The 16,099-nt window shown below is 52.9% G+C and overlaps 5 non-coding genes across 5 annotated transcripts; all 5 read left to right on the plus strand.

Annotated features, from left to right (window-relative positions):
- Positions 1-5,291: 5,291 nt before the first annotated feature.
- Positions 5,292-5,364, plus strand: trnat-agu (transfer RNA threonine (anticodon AGU)). Its single transcript has one exon. It is a non-coding gene; the product is annotated as a tRNA-Thr (tRNA).
- Positions 5,365-5,880: 516 nt separating this feature from the next.
- On the plus strand, positions 5,881-5,953 carry trnat-agu (transfer RNA threonine (anticodon AGU)). The gene has a single exon. It is a non-coding gene; the product is annotated as a tRNA-Thr (tRNA).
- A 3,243-nt stretch (positions 5,954-9,196) lies between these two features.
- Positions 9,197-9,269, plus strand: trnat-agu (transfer RNA threonine (anticodon AGU)). Its single transcript has one exon. It is a non-coding gene; the product is annotated as a tRNA-Thr (tRNA).
- Positions 9,270-11,775: 2,506 nt separating this feature from the next.
- Positions 11,776-11,848, plus strand: trnat-agu (transfer RNA threonine (anticodon AGU)). The gene has a single exon. It is a non-coding gene; the product is annotated as a tRNA-Thr (tRNA).
- Positions 11,849-13,804: 1,956 nt separating this feature from the next.
- On the plus strand, positions 13,805-13,878 carry trnat-ugu (transfer RNA threonine (anticodon UGU)). The gene has a single exon. It is a non-coding gene; the product is annotated as a tRNA-Thr (tRNA).
- The last annotated feature ends 2,221 nt before the right edge of the window (positions 13,879-16,099 follow it).

Below are 16,099 nucleotides of genomic sequence, written 5' to 3' on the forward strand. Positions count from 1 at the left end.
TCAGGGGTTACAGCAGTGGGTCGTGAGTTCAAATCTCACTGGGGCCGAATGTTAATATTTAAATACCCGTCTCTCATTTCTCCCACTCGTTTCCCTCCCTCCTATCTCGCTCTTTGCCCTTTCCTTTCAGGTTATCCTCCTCTCTCTCCCCTCCCCCTCTCTCTCTCACTCCTTCACCTTCTCTCCCCTTAACCTCTCTTTTCCTGTCCTCCCTCTCTCTCCCCTGCCGCTCTCTCTTCCAACCAGTCTCCCCATCCCCCTCTCTCTCACTCCTTCCGCTCTCTCCCCTCCTCCTCTCTCCCACTCCTTCCACTCTCTCTCACTCCTTTCCACACTCTCTCTCTCCATCCCCTTCCTCTCTTTCCCCACCTCCTTCTCTTCCTCGCTGTCTCCCCTTCTGTCTCTCACTTCTTCCCCACTCTCTCCCCTTCCCCTCTCTATTCCCTTAACCTCTCTATCCACTTCCCCTCTCTCTCTATCCCCTTCCCCTCTCTCTCTCACTCCTTCCCCTCTCTCTTTCCCCTTGTCCCCTCTCTCTCACTCCTTCCACTCTCTCTCCCTCCCTTCCACACTCTCACTCTCCATCCCCTTCCTCTCTTTCCCCTCCTCCTTCTTTTCCTCGCTGTCTCCCCTTCCGTTTCTCTCACTCCTTCCCCTCTCTCTCCCTTCCCCTCTCTCTACCCTTCCTCTCTCTCTCCCCTTCCCCTCTCTCTCACTCCTTCCCCTCTCTCTCCCCTTCCGTCTCTCTCACTCCTTCCCCTCACTATCACCTTCCTCTCTCTCTCACTCCTTCCCCTCTCTCTTTTCCCTTCCCCTCTCTTTCCTGCCCCTTCCCCTGTGTATCCCAAAGCAGGTGGCTCCGTAGCTCAGGTGTTAGAGCACTGGTCTAATAAACCTAAGGTTGTGGTTTCAAATCTCCCTGGGGCATAATTTATTATTTAAATACCCGTCTCTCATCCCTCCCACTTTTCCCTCCCTCCTGTCTCTCTCTTTTCCCTTTCCTTTCAGGATCTCCCCTTCCCCTCGCTGTCCTCCCCCTCTCTCTCTCACTCCTTTCCCCTCTCTCTTCCTCCCACTCCTTCCCCTCTCTCTCCCCACCCTCCACACACTCTCTCTCCATCCCCTCCCTTTCTTTCTCCACCTCCCTCTCTTCCTCTCTCTCTCCACTTCCGCCAATCTCTCCCCTTCTTTCACTCTCACTCCTTCCACTCCCTCTCGCTCCGCTTCCCCCTCTCACTCACTCCTTCCACTCCCTCTCTCTCCCCTTCCCCCTCTCACTCACTCCTTCCACTCCCTCTCACTCCACTTCCCACTCTCTCTCACTCCTTCCACTCTCTCTTTTCCCTTCCCCTCACTTTCCTGCTCCTTCCCCGGTCTTTCCCCATCCTCAAAATTAGTTCAGTATTTAAATTAACAAGGGCTTTAATTATAAAGATTAAATATCTCCGAGACTGACCCTTGATCAACAGGTTTCCCTGTTCTTGTCTCTTTCCCCAATCCCTTCCCTATCTCCCTGCTTTCCCCATCACTACATATTCTGCCTCTTTTTACTCGTTCCCACTCTCTCGTTTTCCTCGCTACTTTTCTCACTCATTCCCCACTCTCTCCCCCTTCCCCTCCCTCTCCACCTTCCCCTTCCCCTCTCTCTCCCCTTCCCCTCTCTCTCCTCTTCCCCACTCTCTCCCCTTCCCCTCTCTCTCCTCTTCCCCACTCTCTCCCCTTCCCCTCTCTCTCCCCTTCCCCTCTCTCTCCCCTTCCCCTCTCTCTCCCATTCCCCACCCTCTCACCTTCCCCTCCTCTCTCTCATTCCCTCTTCCCTCCCTCCTCTCTCTCTCCTTTCACTTTTCTTTCAGATTCTTCCCTTCTCCCTTTCTCTCTTCCCTTCCCCATCTCTCTCCCTTTCCCCTCCCTCTCTTTCCCCCTTCCCTCTTTCCTACTCCTTCCCTTCTCTCTCCCCCCTTCTACATTCTCCCCACCTCCCTCTCTCCCCTTCCCCTCCCTGTCTCCCTCTCTCTAACTCCTTCCCCTCTCTTCCCTTCCCCTTCACTTCTCTCCCCTCTCCCTGCCTCACTCCTCTTCTGCTCTCTCCTCTTCTTCACTCTTTCTCACTCCTTCCCCCTCTCTTCCCTTCACCTTTCTTTCCCCTTCCCTCTCTCTCCCCTGCTCTTCTCGCTTTCTCCTAATCTACCCTTCCCTCTTTCTATCACTCCTTCACCACTCTCTCCCGTTCCTCTCCCTCTCTCTCCCCTTCTCTCTTTCTCTCTCTCACTCCTTCCAGTCTCCCTTTTCCCTTCCCCTCTCTTTCCTGCTCTTTCCCCTGTTTTCCTCAGAGCAGGTGGCTCCATAGCTCAGGGGTTAGGCCATTGGTCTTGTAAATCAGGAGTTGTGGTTTCAAATCTAACTTGGGTCTACTCAAAATTAGCTCAGTGTTTAAATTCACTGTCAATTGACAAGGAGTTTAATGATGAATATTAAACATCTCCAAGACTGACACTGGAACAAAAGTTTTCCTTGTTCTTGTCTCTTTCCCCCATCCTTTCCCTATCTCCCTGCTTTCCCCATCACTACATATTCTGCCTCTTTTTACTCGTTCCCACTCTCTCGTTTTCCTCGCTACTTTTCTCACTCATTCCCCACTCTCTCCCCCTTCCCCTCCCTCTCCACCTTCCCCTTCCCCTCTCCCCCTTCCCCTCTCTCTCCCCTTCCCCTCTCTCTCCTCTTCCCCACTCTCTCCCCTTCCCTCTCTCTCCCCTTCCCCTCTCTCTCCCCTTCCCCTCTCTCTCCCCTTCCCCACCCTCTCACCTTCCCCTCCTCTCTCTCACTCCCTCTTCCCTCCCTCCTCTCTCTCTCCTTTCACTTTTCTTTCAGATTCTTCCCTTCTCCCTTTCTCTCTTCCCTTCCCCATCTCTCTCCCTTTCCCCTCCCTCTCTTTCCCCCTTCCCTCTTTCCTACTCCTTCCCTTCTCTCTCCCCCCTTCTACATTCTCCCCACCTCCCTCTCTCCCCTTCCCTCCCTGTCTCCCTCTCTCTAACTCCTTCCCCTCTCTTCCCTTCCCCTTCACTTCTCTCCCCTCTCCCTGCCTCACTCCTCTTCTGCTCTCTCCTCTTCTTCACTCTTTCTCACTCCTTCCCCCTCTCTTCCCTTCACCTTTCTTTCCCCTTCCCTCTCTCTCCCCTGCTCTTCTCGCTTTCTCCTAATCTACCCTTCCCTCTTTCTATCACTCCTTCACCACTCTCTCCCGTTCCTCTCCCTCTCTCTCCCCTTCTCTCTTTCTCTCTCTCACTCCTTCCAGTCTCCCTTTTCCCTTCCCCTCTCTTTCCTGCTCTTTCCCCTGTTTTCCTCAGAGCAGGTGGCTCCATAGCTCAGGGGTTAGGCCATTGGTCTTGTAAATCAGGAGTTGTGGTTTCAAATCTAACTTGGGTCTACTCAAAATTAGCTCAGTGTTTAAATTCACTGTCAATTGACAAGGAGTTTAATGATGAATATTAAACATCTCCAAGACTGACACTGGAACAAAAGTTTTCCTTGTTCTTGTCTCTTTCCCTCATCCTTTCCCCATCTCCCTGCTTTCCCCATCACTACATATTCTGCCTCTTTTTACTCGTTCCCGCTCTCTCGTTTGTCCCGCTATTTTATCGCCCTTCCCCACTCTCTCCCCTACCCCTCTTTTTCCCTCTCCTTGCCCTCCCTCCCCACCTCCTCCTTCTCTCTCCCCCCATCTAAAAGGTTTATAAAACAACATCACTTTGTTCACAGTACTTGTAGCAGCACTTGTGTGCTGAGAGATTTGCTTAGTATTGTCACTGGTGGCAATAAACACCTGGGCTATCGCTATGGCCTTACTCAAGGTTGGGGTCTCTACAGTCAAAAGTTTGTGAAGTATAGTTTCGTGGCTAATGCCAAGTACAAAGAAGTCCTTGAGCATGTGCTCCAAATGTCCTTCAAAATTTGCAATGTCCTGCAAGGCCCCTTAGCTCGGTGACATAGCTTGCCACTTCCTGGCCTTCAGACCTCTTTTACGTGTAGAACCGATACCTCGCCATCAGAACACTTTCCTTCGGGTTCCGATGCTCCCGGACCAGTGTGCACAACTCATCGTACGATTTCTCTGTGGGTTTCGCTGGAGCAAGCAGGTTTTTCATGAGGCCATACGTTGGTGCCCTGCAAACGGTGAGGAGAATCGCCCTTCGTTTGGCAGCGTTCGTTTCTCCTTCCATCTCGTTGGCCACGAAGTATTGGTCGAGTCGCTCCACGAAGGTTTCCCAATCATCTCCCTCCGAAAATTTCTCCAGGATGCCCGCTGTTCTCTGCATCGTTGGGTTCATCATCTGTATCTCGTCGCCAGTTGTGGTGTATGTATAAAGAGTCTGACCAGATACTGCGGGCTCAAAGCAAAGTGTGACCATAGTCTTTTATTACAGGTCTCCAGAGTGCCTCTCCAGCCTGTGAGGCCTCCTTAAGTACAGGTGCTCCCAAGGGATTGTGGGAGCCTTTGGGACTCCAAAGGATGAGCCCTCTGGTAAAAACAGAGGAAGGAGCAGGAAAGAGAGGGGAAGGGAAATGAGAGAGTGGAAGGAGTGAGAGAGAGGTGGAAGGGGAAAGAGAGGGAGGGGAAGGGGAGAGAGAGGGGAGAGAGAGGGGAGAGAGTGGATAGGGGGGAAAGGCTATAAATATAAAGCACCTCTGAGACCGACCCTGAAAAAAAAGTCTATCCTTCCGCTCTCTCTCCCCTTCCCCACTCTTTCCCCTTCCCCCTCTCTCACACATCTTCCTCTATTTCCTCTTCCCTCTCTCTCCTCTACCCATTTTCTCCCATCTCTCTATCTCTCCTTCCCCCCTATCTTCCTCCCCCCCTCCTCTCTCTCCTTCCCCTATCTCTCCCCTTCACCCTTCACCCTCTCCCCTTCCCTCGGAATCTCTTCCCTTTCCCCGTCTCTCTCTCCCCTTCCACTCCCTCTCCCCTATCGCTCACTCTTTCCCCTCTCCCGTTTAATTTTTTCCCCCACTCTCTCCCTCCCCTCCCCTGTCTCCACTCTTCTCGCGCCCCCTCCCTCCTCCCTTTATCTCCTTCCCTCACTTTCGCTCTCCCCTTTCCCATCAGACTCCCCCTCCCCCTCTGACCCATTCCCCCCTCCCTCCTCTTCTCCCTCTCTCCCCTTCTCCCCGCTATCCACTCTCTCTCCCCTTCCCCTCCCTCTCTTTCCCCTTCCCCCTCTCTCTCACTCCTTCCATTCTCTCTTTTCCCTTTCCCTCTCTTTTCTGCTCCTTGCTCTGTTTTTATCACGGCAGGTTGCTCCATAGCTCAGGGGTTAGAGCACTGGTTCAGTAAACCAGGGGTTGTGGGTTCAAATCTCACTGGGGCCTCCTCAAAATTAGCTTAGTGTTTAAATTTATGTGGACAATTAACAAGGGCTTAAATTATAAATATTAAACAGCTCCGAGACCGACCACAAAACAAAAGGCTCTCCTCACACTCTTGCACTCTCTCTCCCTTCTCCATCACGACCCATTCAACATCGTTTCCCGCTATCTCGCTTTCCCCGTCTCTCACTCATTCCCCTTGCCTCACCCTCTCTACTTTCATTCTTTCCTCACTCCTTCCCTCTCTCTTCCCCTCCCTTCCCCTCTCACTCCCGTCTTCCCGCTCTCCCCCTCCTCCTCTCTCTCACTCCTTCCCCTCTTGCTCCCCTTCGCCTCCCTCTCTCTCCCATACCCCTCTCTCTTCCTCCCTCACTCACATTCCCTCTCTCACTCCATCCATTCTCTCTCCCCTTCCTCCTTTCTCTCTCTCCGCTTCCCCCTCTCCCTCTGTCCTTCCACTCTCTCTTTTCCCTTCCCCTCTCTTTCCTGCTCCTTCCCCTGTTTTTTTTCCAAGTAGGTAGCTCCATAGCTCAGGGGTTAGAGCAATGGTCTAGTTAACCAGCGGTCGTGAGTTCAAATCTCACTGGGGCCTAATTTATTATTTAAATACCCGTCTCTCATTCCTCCCCCATTTCCATTCCTCCTGTCTCTCTCTTTTCCCTTTCCTTTCAGGTTCTCCCTCTCTCTCTGCCCTCCCCCTCTCTCTCTCTCTCACTCCTTTCTCACTCTCTCCGCACTCTCTTCTCTCACTGTCCTTTCCTTTCCTTTCAGATTTTTCCCTTCTCCCTTCCCCTCTCTTTCCCTTCCCCATCTCTCTCCCCTTCCCCTCGCTCTCTTTCCCCTTCCCCTCTCTCTTCCCTCTTTCCTACTCCTTCCCTTCTCTCTCCCCCTTCGACATTCTCCCCACCTCTCTCTCTCCCCTTCCCCTCCCCACTTCCCTCTCTCCCCTTCGTGTCCCCTTCCCCCTCTCTCTCACTCCTTCCCCTCTCTTCCCTTCCCCTTCACTTCTCTACCCCTCCCCCTGTCTCACTCCCCTTCTGCTTTCTCCTCTTCTTCACTCTTTCTCACTCCTTCCCCCTCTCTTCCCTTAACCTCTCTTTCCCCGTCACTCTCTCTCCCCTGCTCCTCTCTCTTTCTCCTAATCTACCCTTCCCTCTCTCTCTCACTCCTTCACCACTTTCTCCCGTTCCTCTCCCTCTCTCTCCCCTCCCCTCTCTCTCACTCCTTCCACTCTCGCTCTCCCCTTCCCCCTCTCTCACTCCTTCCACTCTCGCTCTCCCCTTCCCCTCTCTCACTTCCCCTCTCCTCCTTCCACTCTAATTCTCCCTTCCCCATCACGACCCTTTTTCCCGGTATCTTGCTTTCCCCGTCTTTCACTCATTCCCCTCTTGCTCCATTGCCTCACCCTCTCTCTCCCCTTCCTCTCTCTTGCTCTCCCCTTCCCTCTCTACTTGCATTCGCTCCCCACTCCTTCCTCTCTCTCCTTCCTCATCTATCTTACTTCTCTCCCCCAACCCCTCTATCCACTAACCACTCCTTCCCTCTCTCTCCCCTTCCCTCTCTGACTCCATCCACTCTCTCCTTCCCTTCCACACACTCTCTCTCTCCAACCCCTCCCTCTCTTTCCCCACCTCCCTCTCTTCCTCGCTGTCTCCCTTCCCCTCGCTTCGTGGGAAAATTTGTGGGAAACTACACCACAGTGTTTGGACTCATTGGAAAGGAAATTTAACTTGGAACTATCGACCAGAAAGTTTGAAGTCTTAAAATACTCATGGAAGAAACTACAAACTTTCATCGAATTTGGGATTCTACACGACAAATTAAGTCTGTGGGCAGGTTTAGTAGAGCTAAATAAAGAAGGCAGTTTGATTATTGAAACTGTTTGGGGCATTGAGACTAAAATAGATTGTGGGGAAAATGGATACTCAAAAACCCTTCTCCACAAGAGACATTAACATTGCAACAATTAACTCAGAGATGGCCAGCCATCAACCTGAACCTGGAAAGCCATTTTCAGCCGATGCACAAAAAAAAAGGCCCACTCTCGCCTGCATGCAAAAACCAAGCACAAAGAACATTGTGATTACCAAGCTAATATTTCCATCAAGAAACAGATTGAGAAGATCAGCCCACCCGAGACATATTATCTTTTATTGAGCCCGCCAAAATTAAACAAAAAATTTTGGTCTGATTTGGCGCGAAGATAAGGACAGCTCCTACAGTATAACTGTTTTCACAAAGGGTATGCCATAATATGCCTTGGCCATCAAGAAGGGAGAGAAACCAATGCGACAGTTGTAAACTAACATCTCCAGCCTTGACGTCCGGAAATCAAGAAGGAAGTAAGAACATCACCTGCACGGCAGCAACCGATCACAGCCAACGTGGTACCACTAAAAATCACCGCGATCGACCAACCTCGGAACAAAACTTCACAAGGAAGAAACCAAAGAATCGAAAGGTTCCACTCTACAATCTCGGCCTGACTACCAACAGGTGAAAACGTTACCCAAAAGGACTTTGAAACCTATTTCTAACGAAAGAAAAGGCGTACTTACCCCACAAATCCAAAACGCGCCCTACCGCATCAGTGGACTCAGCCCAACTGAAGATTGAGCAGTAAGAAGTCTTCTCCGACGTTCGGGGTACGGCAAGCAGAACCTACAGAATCCAACGAACCACGAAACCGCCAACTAGCACTAACTGACCAGAAAGGATTGGTAAGCATAGTCCCTGCCTGCCCTGGAGTCTAACCTAGCTAGGATTAGGTATGGGGAGGTGGGAGGTATAATTTTCACTGTAACCCCTTTGAATGTGTGATGTACTGTTCTTTATTAGTGTAATTATAAGAGTGACATTGTATTTTCTTATCCTTAATAAAATCAAATTTTTTTTGCACCAAACCAGTTGTCTCTTCCACTTTATCACACCCCAAATTAATCCATAATCTAGAACCCAAGAGAGTGGGGGCAATTCGAACTGCTTAGAAGGTCAGAGGTGAACCTGACCCCCGGGACCACCCCATACACCTCTCTCTCTCTCTCTCTCTTTCCCCTCTCTCTTCCTCCCTCTCTCCAGGGATTGAGTTCAAATCTCACATGGGACGACTCAAAATTAGCTCAGTATTTAAATTCATCGTCAATTAACAATGGCTTTAATTATAAATATTAAGCAGCTCCGAGACCCACCCTGGAACAAATGCTCTCCTGTTCTCCTTACCCTTCCTTTCCCCTTCTCTATCTCTCCCTGCTTTCCTCATCACTACGCATTCTGTCTCTTTCTGCTTTCCCCGCTACTTTTCTCACTCATTCCCCTCTCCCCTTCCTCCTCTCTCTCTCTCCCCTTTCCTCTCTCTCTCCCCTTCCCCCTCTCTCTCTCCCCTTCCCCCTCTCTCTCTCTCCCCTTTCCTCTCTCTCTCCCCTTTCCTCTCTCTCTCCCCTTCCCCCTCCCTCTTTCCCCTTGCCTCCCTTTATCTCTCTCTCCTTCCCCCTCTCTCTCTCCCCTTTGCACACTCTCTCTCTCCCCTTCCCTCTCTCTCTCTCCCCTTCCCCACTCTCTCTCTCCTCTTCCTCCATGTCTCCCCTTCTCCCCTTCCACTGTCGCTCAGTCCTTCCTCTCTCCCTTTTCATTTTCTCCCCCACTCTCTCTCTCCCCTCCCGCCTCCACTCTTCTCGCCCCCTCTCCTCCCTCTCCTCTTCCTTTCGCCCTCGCTTTCGCTCTCTCCTTTCCCATCAGACTCTCCCCCTCCCCCTCTGGCTCAATCTCCCCTTCCCCTCCCTCTCTTTTTCCTTCCTCTCTCTTTCCTGCTCCTTCCCCTGTATTTCCCACAACAGCTGGCTCCATAGCTCAGGGGTTAGAGCACTGGTTTAGTAAACCAGGGGTTGTGAGTTCAAGTCTCACTGGGGCCTACTCAAAATTAGCTCAGTATTTAAGTTCACTGTTAGTTCATAAAAGTTAAAAATATAAAACATCTCTGAGACCAACCCTGAAAGAAAACTCTCCTTCTCCCTCTCTTCCTGCTTTCCCAATCACTGCACATTCTGCCTGTTTTTATGCTCTCTCCCTTTCCCCGTTTCTCTTTGTCACTCATTCCCCTCTCTCCCCTTCCCCACTGTCTCCCCTTCCCCACTCTCTCTCACCCATTCCCTTTCTCTCATCTCCCCTATTCCTCCTCTCTCTCCCCTTCTCCTCTTCCCCCATCCCTCGCTCCTCTTCCCCCATCCCTCACTCTCTTCTCCCCTTCCCTCTCTCTCTCCCCTTCCCCCGTCGCTCTTGCACCTTTCCCCTTCTCCCTCTCTCCTTCCCCGCTGTCTCCCCTTCCCCCATCTCTCTCCCCCCCTCTCTCTCCCCTTCCACTTTCGCTCACTCATTCCTCTCTCCCTTTTCATTTTCTCCCCTTCCCTCTCTCTCTCACCTTCCCCCGTGGCCCTCAAATCTTCCCCCTTCTCCCTCTCCCCTTCCCTCGCAATGTCTCTCCTTCCCCGCTGTCTCCCCTTCCCCCCATCTCTCTCCCCTCCCCCCCCTTCCGCTTCCCCATTTCTCTCCCCTTCCCTCTCTCCCTCCCCTTCCCCCCTCTCTCTCTCCCTTTCCCACTCTTTCTCCCCTTCCACTGTCGCTCACTACTTCCCCTCTCCCTTTTCTTATTCTCACCTACTCTCTGTCCCTTCCCCTGTCTCCACTCTTCTCGCCCACTCCCTCCTCCCTTTATCTTCTTCCCTCCCTCTCGCTCTCCCCTTTCCCATCAGACTCTCCCCCTCCCCCTCTGGCCCATTTCCCCCTCTCAATCTCCCCTTCCCCGCTCTCTCTCCCCTTCCACCTCTCTCTCACTTCTTCCGCTCACTCTTTTCCCTTCCCCTCTCTTTCCTGTTCCTTCCCCTGTTTTTCCCAAAACACGTGGCTCCATAGCTCAGGGGTTAGAGCACTGGTTTTGTAAACTACGGGTTGTGAGTTCAAATTTAACTGGGTCCTCCTCAAAATTAGTTCAGTATTTAAATTCACCATCAATTAACAAGTGCTTTAATTATAAATATTAAACAGCTCTGAGACCGACCCTGGAAAAGAAGACTTTCCTGTTCTCCTTTTTCCCCCTTACCCGTCCTTTCCCCTTCTCCCTCTCTCCCTCCTTTACCCATCACTACACATTCTGCCTCTTTTAATTCTGTCTCGTTCTCTCGCTTTCCCTGTTTCTCTTTATCACTTATTCCCCTCTCTCTCCCCTTCCCCCTCTCTCTCCCCTTCCCACTCTCTCCCCTTCCCCTCCCTCTTTTTCCCCTTCCCCCTCTCTATCACATCTTCCTCTCTCTCATCCGTTCCCTCTCTCTTCTCTACGCATTTCCTCCTCCCTCTCTCTCTCCTTCTCCTCCCTCTCTTTCCCCTTTCTCTGGTCTCTCTCTCCTTCCCCCTCTCTCTCCTCATCCCCTCTCTCTTTCCCGTTCCCCCTCTCTCTCTCACATCTTCATCTCTCTCATCCGTTCCCTCTCTCTTCTCTACCCATTTCCTCCTCCCTCTCTCTCTTCTTCCCCCCCTCTCTTTCACCTTCCCCCTGTCTCCCCTTACCCCCTCACTTTGCCCTTCCCCCGTCTCTCTCCATTTCCCCTTCTCACTCTCCTTCCCCCCTCTCTCTCTCCCCTTCCCCCCTTCTCCCTCACCCCTTTCCCCGCTATCTCTCTCCTTCCCCCTCCCTCTCTCCCCTTCCCCCTCTCTCTCCCCTTCGCCTTCTCTCTCCCCTTCATCCTCTCTCTCCCCTTTCCCCCCGCTTGCCCTTCCCCTTCCCCCTCCCTCTCTCTGCTTCCCTCTCTCTTTCCACTTCCCCTCTCTCTCCGCTCCCCCCACTCTCTCCCCTTACCCCCTCTCTCTCCCCTCCCCCCACTCTCTCCCCTTACATCCTCTCTCCGTCCACTGTTGGTCACTCCTTCCCCTCTCCCTTTTCATTTTCTCCGCCAGTCTCTCTCTCTCTCCTCCCCTGTCTCCACTTTTTTCACTCCCTCCCTCCTCCCTTTCTCTCCTTCCCTCGCCCTCGCTCTCCCCATTCCCATCAGACTCTCTCCCTCCCCCTCTGGCCCATTCCCCACTCTCTCCCTTTCTCCCTCCCCACGCTCTCCCCTCCCCCACTCTCTCCCCTCCCCTCTCTCCCCTTCCCCCCACTCCCCTTCCCGCTCTTAAACACTCGTTATATTCTCTCTCACTCCTACCCCTCTCTCCCTTCCCCCTCTCTGCCATTAACCGCTCTCTCACTCCTTCACCGCTCTCTCACTCCTTCACCACTCTCTCCCCCTCTCTCCCTATCTTTCCCCTACCCGACTCTCTCTCTACCCTTCCCCTCTCTCTCCCCTTCCCCTCTCTCTCACTCCTTCCACTCTCTCTTTTCCGTTCCCCTCTCTTTCCTGCTCCTTCCCTGTATTTCCCCAAGCAGGTGACTCCATAGCTCAGGGGTTAGAGCACTGGTCTAGTAAACCAGGGGTCGTAGATTCAAATCTCACTGGGGTCTACTCAAAATTAGCTCAGTATTTAAATTATAAATATTAAACAGCTGCGAGACTGACCTGAGATCAAAAAACTATCCTGTTCTTACCCATCATTTCCCCTTCTCCCTCTCTACCTGCTTTCCACATTCTGCCGCTCTCTCACTTTCCCCATTTCTCTTTATCACTCATTCCGCTCTCTCTCCCCTTCCCCTCTCTCTTTCCCATTCCCCCCCACTCTCTCATCCGTTCCCTCTCTCTTCTCTACTCATTTCCTCCTCCCTCTCCTTCCCCTCCCTCTCGCTACCCTTCCCCCTCTCCCTCTCCCTCTCCTTCCCCTTCCCCCCATCTCTCTCCCCCTTCCCCCTCTCCCCTCTCTCTCTCGCCCCTTCCACCTCTCTCTCCGTCCACTGTCACTCACTCCTTCCCCTCTCCCTTTTCATTTTCTCCCCCACTCTCTCCCTCCCCTCCCCTGTCTCCACTTTTTAAGCCCACTCCCTCCTCCCTTTCTCTCCTTCCCTCGCTCTCGCTCTCCCCATTCCCATCAGACTCTCCCCTTCCCCCTCTGGCCCATTCCCCCCTCTCTTCCTTTCTCCCACCCCACTCTCTACCCACTCTCTCCCGCCTCTGTCATCTTCCCCACTCTCTCCCCTTCCCAACTCTCTCTCCCCTCTTCCCCCTCCCCCCTCGCTCCACCTCCCCTCCCCGCCTCTCTCTCTCCCCTTCCCCTCTCTCTTTCTCCCGATCTTCAGGGGTCGTGAGTTCAAATCTCACTGGGGCCTACTCAAAATTAGCTCAGTATTTAAATTCACTATCAGTTAACAAGGGCTTTAATTATAAATATTAAACAGTTCTGAGACCGAACCCTGGAACAACAGGCTCCCCTCACACCCTTCCCCCTCTCCTCTTCTCGTCTCTCTTACACTCTCTCTCCACTTCCAAATCTCTCTCTGCCTTCCCCATCACGACCCGTTTTACATCTTTTTACCCCTCTCTCATTTTCCCGCTATCTCGCTTTCCCCGTCTCTCACTCATTCCCCTCTGCCTCTTCCCCTTCCCTTGCCTCACCCTCTCTCCTTCCCCCTCTCTTGCTCTCCCCTTCCCTCTCTACTTTCATTCTCTCCCCACTCCTTCCCCTCTCTCCTTCCTCGTCTATCTGACTTCTCGCCCCAACCCCTCTGTCCGCTAACCACTCCTCTCCCTCTCTCCTCTTCCTTCTCTCACTCCATCCACTCTCTCCCTCCCTTCCACACACTCTCTCCCCTTCCCCCCTCTTTCCTTTCCCCCTCTGTCTCTCCCCTTCCCCTCTCTCTTCCTCCCTGTCTCACCTTCCCTCTCTCTCTTCCCTTCCACTCTCTCTTTTCCCTTCCCCTCTCTTTCCTGTTCCTTCCCCTGTGTTTCCCAGAGCAGGTGGCTTCATAGCTCAGGGGTTCGAGCACTGGTCAAGTAAACCTGGGGTCATGAGTTCAAATCTCACTAAGGCCTAAATTAGTATTTAAATACCCATCTCTTGCTACCTCCTGTCTCTCTTTTTTCCCTTTCCTTTCAGGTTCTCCCCCTCTCTCTGCCCTGCCCCCCTCTCTCTCCCCCCTTAACATCTCTTTCCCCTTAACATCTCTTTCCCCTTCCTCTCTCTCCCTCCTCTCACTCTCCTTTCCCTTTCCTTTCAGATACTTCCCTTCTCCCTCTCTTTCCCTTCCCCATCTCTCGCCCCTCCCCTCCCTCTCTTTCCCCTTCCCCTTTCGCTTCCCTCTTTCCTACTCCTTCCCTTCTCTCTCCCCACCTTCTACATTCTCCCCACCTCTCTCTCTCCGCTTCCTCTCCCTCTCACTCCTTCACCACTCTCTCCCGTTAATCCCCCTCTCTCTCCCCTTCCCCTCTCTCACTCCTTCCACTCTCGCTCTCCCCTTCTCTTCACTCTGCCTCCCTGTCTCACTTCCCCTCTCTTTCCTGCTCCTTCCCCTATTTTCCTAATAGCAGGTGGCTCCATAGCTCAGGGGTTAGAGCACTGGTCTTGTAAACCAGGGAGTGGTGAGTTTAAATCTCACTGGGGCCTACTCAGAATTAGTTTAGTATTTAAATATGCATCTCTCATTTCTGCCCTTTCCTTTCAGATTCCCCCCTTCTCTCTCTCTCCTTGCCTCCCTCCACTCTCTCTCTTCCCGTCATAAAAGGTTTATAAAACAGCAGCACTTGTGTGCTGAGAGATTTGCTTCGTATTGTCACTGGTGGCAATAAACGCCTGGGCTATCGCTATGGCCTTACTCAAGGTTGGGGTCTCTACAGTCAAAAGTTTGCGAAGTACAGTTTCGTGGCCAATGCCAAGTACAAAGAAGTCCTTGAGCATGTGCTCCAAATGTCCTTCAAAATTCGCAATGGCCTGCAAGACCCATCATGACCCGTTCTACATCTTTTTACCCCTCTCTCACTTTCCCACTATCTCGCTTTCCCCGTCTCTCACTCATTCCCCTCTCTCCTTCCCTCACTCTCTCCATCCCCTCCCTCTCTTTCCCGACCTCCCTCTCTTCCTCGCTGTCTCCCCTCACCCCTCTCTCTCTCTCTCCCACTCCCCTCTCTCTCACTCCACCCCCTATCTCTTTCCCCTTCCCCCACTTTCTCACTCCTTCTGCTCTCTCTTTTCCCTTCCCCTCTCTATCCTGCTCCTTCCCGTTTTTCCCAGAGCAGGTGGCTCCATCGCTCAGGGGTTGGAGCAGTGGGTCGTGAGTTCAAATCTCACCGGGGTCTAATGTTAGTATTTTAAATACCCGTCTCTCATTTCTCCCACTCGTTTCCCTCCCTCCTATCTCTCTCTTTGCCCTTTCCTTTCAGGTTATCCTCCTCTCTCTCCCCTCCCCTTTCTCTCTCACTCCTTCCCCCTCTCTCCCCTTAACCTCTCTTTTCCTGTCCTCCCTCTCTCTCCCCTGCCGCTCTCTCTTCCACCCAATCTCCCCATCCCCTTCACCTTCCCCCTCTCTCTCACTCCTTCCGCTCTCTCCCCTCCCCCTCCCCTCTCTCTCTCAATCCTACCCCTCTCTCTTTCCCCTTGTCACATCTCTCTCACTCCTTCCCCTCTCTCTCCCCTTCCCCTTCCTCTTGTCCCCTTTCTCTCCCCTTCCGCTCTCTCCCCTGCCTCTCTCTCCCACTCCTTCCACTCTCTCTCCCTCCCACACTCTCGCTCTCCATCCCCTTCCTCTCTTTCCCCTCCTCCTTCTTTTCCTCGCTGTCTCCCCTTCCGTCTCTCTCACTCCTTCCCCTCTATCTCCCCTTCCCCTCTCTCTACCCTTCCTTTCTCTCTCCCCCTTCCCTCTCTCTCACTCGTTCCCCTCTCTCTTTCCCCTTGTCCCCTCTCTCTCACTCTTTCCCCTCTCTCTCCCCTTCTGTCTCTCTCACTCCATCCCCTCGCTTTCACCTTCCTCTCTCTCTCACCCCTTCCCTCCCTCTCTCTCCCCTTCCATCCCTCTCTCCGCTTCCCCCTCTCGCTCCTCTTCCCCCTCTCTCTCCGTCCACTGTCGCTCACTCCTTCCCCTCTCTCCACTCTTCTCACCCCTCCGTCCTCCCTTTCTCTCCTTCCCCCCCTCTCTCACCCATTCCCATCAGACTCTCCCCTCCACCTCCAGCCCATCCCCCCTCTCTCCCCTTCTGCTCCCACCTCTCCATTCCCCCTCTCTCCCATTCCCATCTCTCTCACTCCTTCGCCACTCTCTCCCCCTCCCTCCCTCTCTTTTCCCTCCCCGCCTCTCTCTCTCCCCTTCCCCTCTCTCTTTCTCCCTGTCTCCAGGGATTGTGGGTTCAAATCTCACTGGGGCCCACTCAAAATTAGCTCAGTATTTAAATTCACCGTCAATGAACCAGGGGTTTAATTATAAATATTAAACAGCTCTGAGACTGACCCTGGAACAACAGGCTCCCCTCACACCCTTCCCCCTCTCCTCTTCTCGTCTCTCTGACACTCTCTCTCCCCTTCTAAATCTCTCTCTCCCTTCCCCATCACGACCCGTTCTACATCTTTTTACCCCTCTCTCCCTTTCCCACGATCTCGCTTTCCCCGTTTCTCCCTCATTCCCCTCTCCCCCATCATCCTCCCTCACCACACGCTCTTTCTAATTCCCCCTCTCTTCCCTCACTTTCTATCCTTCCCCCTCTCTCTCCCTTCCCCTCACACTCCCCTTCCCCTCTCTCTACCCGGCTCCCTCTCTCTCCCCTTCCCTCTCTCACTCTCCTCGTCTTCCCCTCAATTCCCTCTCCCCGACTTCTCCCTCCCTCCCCTCTCACTTCCC

The sequence above is a fragment of the Pristiophorus japonicus genome, unplaced genomic scaffold, assembly GCF_044704955.1.
Source record: "Pristiophorus japonicus isolate sPriJap1 unplaced genomic scaffold, sPriJap1.hap1 HAP1_SCAFFOLD_221, whole genome shotgun sequence".
Classification (NCBI taxonomy): Eukaryota; Metazoa; Chordata; class Chondrichthyes; family Pristiophoridae; genus Pristiophorus; species Pristiophorus japonicus.